This window comes from Otolemur garnettii, unplaced genomic scaffold (genome assembly GCF_000181295.1).
Source record: "Otolemur garnettii isolate 467f Iridium unplaced genomic scaffold, OtoGar3 scaffold00029, whole genome shotgun sequence".
Classification (NCBI taxonomy): Eukaryota; Metazoa; Chordata; class Mammalia; order Primates; family Galagidae; genus Otolemur; species Otolemur garnettii.
In genome coordinates this window covers 291,716-297,570 of record NW_003852424.1, presented here as the reverse complement: position 1 = coordinate 297,570, position 5,855 = coordinate 291,716, and the positions used below count along the sequence as shown (strand labels likewise).

At 45.1% G+C, this 5,855-nt stretch overlaps 1 protein-coding gene and 1 non-coding gene across 2 annotated transcripts in view; one reads left to right on the top strand and one right to left on the bottom strand.

Moving 5' to 3' along the window:
• Positions 1-5,855, bottom strand: part of LOC105886897 (AP-3 complex subunit sigma-2) — a 59,390-nt gene that overhangs the window by 10,147 nt on the left and 43,388 nt on the right. The gene's annotated exons all lie outside the window — the stretch shown is intronic.
• On the top strand, positions 2,924-3,030 carry LOC111724968. Its single transcript, XR_002773167.1, has one exon. It is a non-coding gene; the product is annotated as a U6 spliceosomal RNA (small nuclear RNA).

The following is a 5,855-nucleotide window of genomic DNA, read 5'->3' as shown; positions in this document are numbered from 1 at the left end:
AAAAAAAAAAAAAAAAAAAGAATGTCATCTGCAACAATGTCTATTTCAAATATGCCTAATGTCACAGAACGTTAAGAGCTGGAAGGAGGAAATTAAGATAAAATGTGGACCCTGTCCTCAAATGGCCTAGAGTTGATTAACAAGTAACTATGTACATAATTAACTATAATAAAAGGCAGCCTATGATAATTAAGTACCATCACCCAGGTACAAAGTGCTAGGTTAGTTCAAAGAAGGGTGGGCCTCAAACTATTGGTCAAATAGAAGAGAAGGCCTCCAAGAAGCAGAGAGTAGCAAACTGCCTAGTAACTTATTATTCTTCGTCTTCTACTAATTCATCATCTACTTATTTATTTATTTATTTAAAGACAGAGTTTCACTTGTTGCCCTCAGTAGAGTGCTGTGGCATCACAGCTCACAGCAACCTCAAACTCTTAGGGTTAAGCAATTCTTTTGCCACAGCCTCCCAAGTAGCTGGGACTACAGGTGCCTATCACAATGCCCGGATACTTTTCTTTTTTGTTTTTGGTTGTAGTTGTCAATTGTTGTTTGGAAGGCTCGGGCTGGATTCGAACCTGCCAGCTTGAGTGTATGTGGCTGGCGCCCTAGCCACTGAGCTACAAGTGCCAAGCCATCTTTTTTTTTTTTTTAATTAAAGGGTCCCTCATTCATTGGCTCCATGGTTTATGTTCTTTTGAGCATGTACAGTTGACTCTAGTCAAGTATATTCACTGTATATTATTAATTCATTTTTAACCAATTTCTATTATAAATCATGGTTCTCTGTGAAATAGTTCTTTTATTTTTTTCCTTTTTGTAGAGACAGAGTCTCACTTTATCGCCCTTGGTAGAATGCCGTGGCATCACACAGCTCACAGCAACCTCCAACTCCTGGGCTTAGGTGATTCTTTTGCCTCAGCCTCCCGAGTAGCTGGGACTACAGGTGCCCACCACAGTGCCCGGCTATTTTTTTTGTTGCAGTTTGGCCAGGGCTGGGTTTGAATCTGCTACCCTTGGTATATGGGGCCGGCGCCCTACCCACTGAACCACAGGAGCCGTCCTGTGAAATCGTTCTTTTTTAATTTTTTTATTATTATTTTTTTTATTGAATGGTAACTATGTACATTAGAAATAGTTCTTTTAAAATGTTCTAGCAGGACTTTTCCTTTCTTACCTAGTGTTCCATGCTTCCTCATCTCCTACCTGTTTGCAGTCCTGGTCCCACATGTTGAGCACAGCACTGAGTACAGAAGGACCAGGCCTATCCTCTTGGATCTGATGCTGTCCCTGGATGGCTGGCTGCTAACAACACATGACAAATACTCCACCCACCTTCTGACATCCAGATGTCAAGAGTGGGGGCAGAGCAGGGGCATGGCAAGGCAGCCTCACACAGTGCAGAGAGCAGCCAGAATTACGGCCCAGCCTGCCACTTACTTGCTATGTGACCATGAAGAAAATGAGGCCTCCTATATCTCAAGTTTAGTTTCTTAATCTGTAAAATGGGGAGAATCAAAATTCCCGGCTGCCAGGCCTATTCTCAAGTTTAAAAAAAAGGTGATGCAGGAAATAAAGGGAACACTGTATCCAGGACCCAGGGCCAGGATGTGCCTGTCATTAAGTATCAGACAGATGCTAGTTAATTTGGAAGCTATAATTCATGTCACCATGTTCAACCTCCTTTCCAATAAAGAAATCTATTCTTTGGGACAGTCTAGTCCCTTTACATTGGTAAAAGATTCTTCACCTCAGCAAGGAGAGCTCACAACTCTCCCTGAACTGTCCGGGCAGCCATGCAGCAGTGTCAGGTGGTCTTGAGTGTACTGAGCTACAACACATATCTAGTCCTCTCTGTCCCCTGATCCTCTCTGTGTTCTCCAAAGCAATGGCAGAAAGTCCTTGCGGTCTAACCCAGGATTCTATCACTTCACCTAATCTGACCAAATAGCCAGTAGGCAAATAAGAGAAGTAGTATCTGGCCCTCAAAAAGATTTCCAAATGCCTGGACCCACAAACCTGTCTCTAAGGACACATGGTCATCCTCACAGCTCTTATCCCTTTGAAACTGCTGCCCACGGAAGAGCCCTGGCTCCATCCCATCTACTACCCCACATGTGCTGGGCCAGAACAAAGTACAATGCTCTACAGACAAGCTGTGCAAAGAGCTTGGTGCTGCTAGAGCACACAGTTTGAAGCACACAGGCAGAAGCTGGCTTGGCGCCTGTGGCTCAAGAGGCTAAGGCACCAGCCACATACACCTGAGCTGGTGGGTTCAAATCCAGCCTGGGCCCGCCAAACAACAATGATGGCTGCAACCAAACAATAGCTGGGTGTTGTGGCAGGCACCTATAATCTCAGCTACTTGGGAGGTGGAGGCAAGAGAATCTCTTGAGCCCAGGCAGTGGAGGTTGCTGTGGGCGATGATGCCATAGCACTCTACCTAGGGCAACAGTTTGAGGCTCTGTCTCAAAAAAAAAAAAGAAAGAAAGAAAGAAATGGCAGAAGCGAGGCTGGAGAGGCAGACCGGGAGGGCTCATGGAGGCCCTCTATGGAGTGCTGACTAGCTTAGGTTCATAAAAGAAGCAGTCATCTCCGACATTTTCTTTTAACACTTACTGAAAATTCACTCACATAACACACTACCCTCAATCACCCAGTGCCACTGGGGAAGGTGAGGGGAGCTGAGGCATGTCCTTCTTAAGAATCACCACAGGTGGGGATGTGAAGGAAGGCTCTGAATCATTTATTAAGGAAATTAGACAGTAAAAAATATTTCTTTTAACATATCCTTAGGAAGGTGTGTATGGATTTAAGGGGGCAATACTGAAGGCAGAGAGACTGGTAGGGAAAAAGTAAAGACAAATTGACCATTTACTGAGCAATTATTCAGTAACTCCACTATCTTCAAAATAACTGAATTGTGGCGCTTGCTTCAGCAGCACATATACTAAGATTGTATCGATATAGAGAAGATTAGCATGGCTCCTACACAAGGATGGCACACAAATTAGTGAAGCGTTCCATATTTAAAAAAAAAATTGAATTGTAGATGTTACTACAATTTCATCAAATCCAAAACAACACTGATTATAAAACACACCATTATTCTATGTACTACTAAGAAAACTGCTGCCAATTAAACTATGACATACTATTGATTATAAGGCAAATTTTGATTTGGATGTTAAAATCATAAATCTTACCAAGACAGTAAATCTAAGAATTGATGGAATGCTATCATCCCTGTCTTACAACTGAAGGAAGTTGGCTGAGGCACAAAGAGGCCTTTAAGAGGGGTGCATAAGCTACCAGGGAGGACCTGGAAAGCTAGTGTCCACAGTCACTTCACGTAGAACCCCACTTAAGAACCACAGGGTTCCTCCTGAGTCCAGCCAGATGTTACCTCCCAAAGGAGCAAAGGGAGTGGGTTCACCTGAATCCAGCAATTATGCATAGGCTGAGACCTTGAAAGTCAAAGACTAATTAGAATCTGGTTATTAAAAATAGGCCTGTAGCTATAATTAGTAGCAGATAGTATACTTGAAGAGTACCTGAAAATAAAAAACACAGAATTGAGACACTTATCTGCTATACATAAACCAATCCACATACAGCCAAGGGAAGATGAAAGGAATGTCTTCTGTGGAAGGTGAGAGCAGGTGAAAGAGGAGGGAGCAGACTGGAGACAGGCACACAGAGCTCATGGGTTAGCTGATGTGTTAAGTGCCTGATTCAGGTAATAGAAAGAAAAAAGGAAACAAAGAAAAGGAAATACCAAAACTTGGAAGAAAATATCAAAAGAAGTGATGTTACCTGATGAGTACTTGGAAATAGCAGGGACGTAGGCATCCCTGAGAAATGGGAAAGCTAAGAAAGGAACATGGGAGAGGGGTGAGGAAGGCGGGGGGTAAGAAAGGACCTGGGACAAGGAAGAGACGTGGTGTGGTGTGGTGTGGTGTACTCGCCATCTGAAGTGGCATCAGGTCGTCCAGATGGAAAGGTACCATGTACTCCTGGAAAAGCCTTCAGCTCAGGTCAATACGAGCTGTGCATCTGTGAGCATCTGGAACAGACTGGATGGGTACATGAAGAGGGGGGGTGACAGGGTGCCAGGGACAGAGGTGCAGGGAAGGTGCCCACTGCCCCCCTTGCTCTGTAGGCGGGAAAGGAACAGCAAGGGCTGGGGCTAATGGCAGGAGCCTTCCACTCCTTCCCTGAGACTTGGCATTAAATATGATCCTTCAGGGTGACTTCAGGCACGTGGACTATGAGACTCCAAGAGGATGTATTATGTTTAGTGCCTGGCAGGAAGTGCAGAATTCTGGCTATGACAGAACGCTCTCCTGCGCCATCAGTGGTTAGGTAGAGGGGGACAGGCCTGGGCACGCCTATCCCCACAAATGCTGGCACAGCACAGAGCTGTCTGACTCCACAAACTGGCTGGACAAAGTGTTCTCTGAAGAATGTGAACCTTAATTCCTGAAGTCATCAGCTGATAAGGTCATGAAGATTTAACAGTGACTAAGGCATAAGTGAGGAGTACTGTTTCCACCTAGCATGTAAGTCCCTCCATTTTAGACTTGAAGTGTGCACTAGGCATTACCTTTGCTGTCACACTTCCTCAGCCCTCCCTACTTGTCCACTAGGAGTTAATCACAGCTCCTAAGTGACAAGAAAAGATAATTTGCAGGTACCATGTCAATTTATCTGGCCTCAAGCTCAGACTCTGCCTTGGAGGAGCAGAGAGCAGTTCACTGTACTAGGCAGTAAGCATGTATAGCAGGAGGGCTGCCTGTGCTCCTCTACACAGAGCCCAACAGCCCCATGGGGACACACCAACAGTATGTGCACAGGGTACAACCTTTTTACAAGTCCCCACACTTCCATACTTCCCCTCCAAGAAGCAGTGACTCGCAACTCTCACTGGTTTCTTCTGTCACGACGACCTGTGATCACCTGCCCTCCTCCCCACCCTGTCTCATCCATTCCTTCCCACTTTGCTGCTGCAATCCAGCCACCTGATGTCCCTCAAACATGTTCAACATCCTTGTGCATCAAGGTCTCTGTACTTGCAGTCCACCTGCCTGGAGTGTTCTCCAGAAAGCCACATTGTCTCTTACTTGAGTCTGGATCATAATCCCAAAAGATCAACATCTCCAACATCTAAAGTCTTGAAAAATCACAATTCTGAAAGATTAAAATTCTGAATTCTGGGGAAGAGATGAGTGTGTTTGGGTTGTATGCAGGATAGTTACATCACATCAGATAGGACTATCAGCTTGTTATTGTCTTTATTTGGAAATTAAGTTGGTTTAAGGGGATGTGTATGGTACCAAATTGACAAGGAATGAACTTGTACACTTAATTCTAGGTGTCGGCCTAACTGGATCAAAGAATCTCTAGCAATCTGGTAAAAATTTTCTGAGTATGTCTGTGAGGGTGTTCCTACAGGGTAGTGGATCAGGTAGGGAAGACCTGCCCTCACCATATGCCCCAGTCAGCTCAGGGCCCAGAGAGGACAAATGCAGAAGGTGGACTGGTCTGACAACTAGGACAAACTTTCTTCTGCTGCCTTGGACATCAGAAATTTGACTCCACAAAAGTACATTACCTCAATGTAGTCTTTGTGTATAAGCATGTGCATGTATGTAAAACACTGAAAACTGGCTTGGCGCCTGTGGCTCAAGTGGCTAAGGCGCCAGCCACATACACTTGAGCTGGCGGGTTCAAATCCAGCCTGGGCCTGCCAAACAACAATGAAGGCTGCAATCAAAAAACAGCCAGACGTTGTGGTGGGTGCCTGTGGTCCCAGCTACTTGGGAGGCTGAGGCAGGAGACTCGCTTGAGCCCAGGAG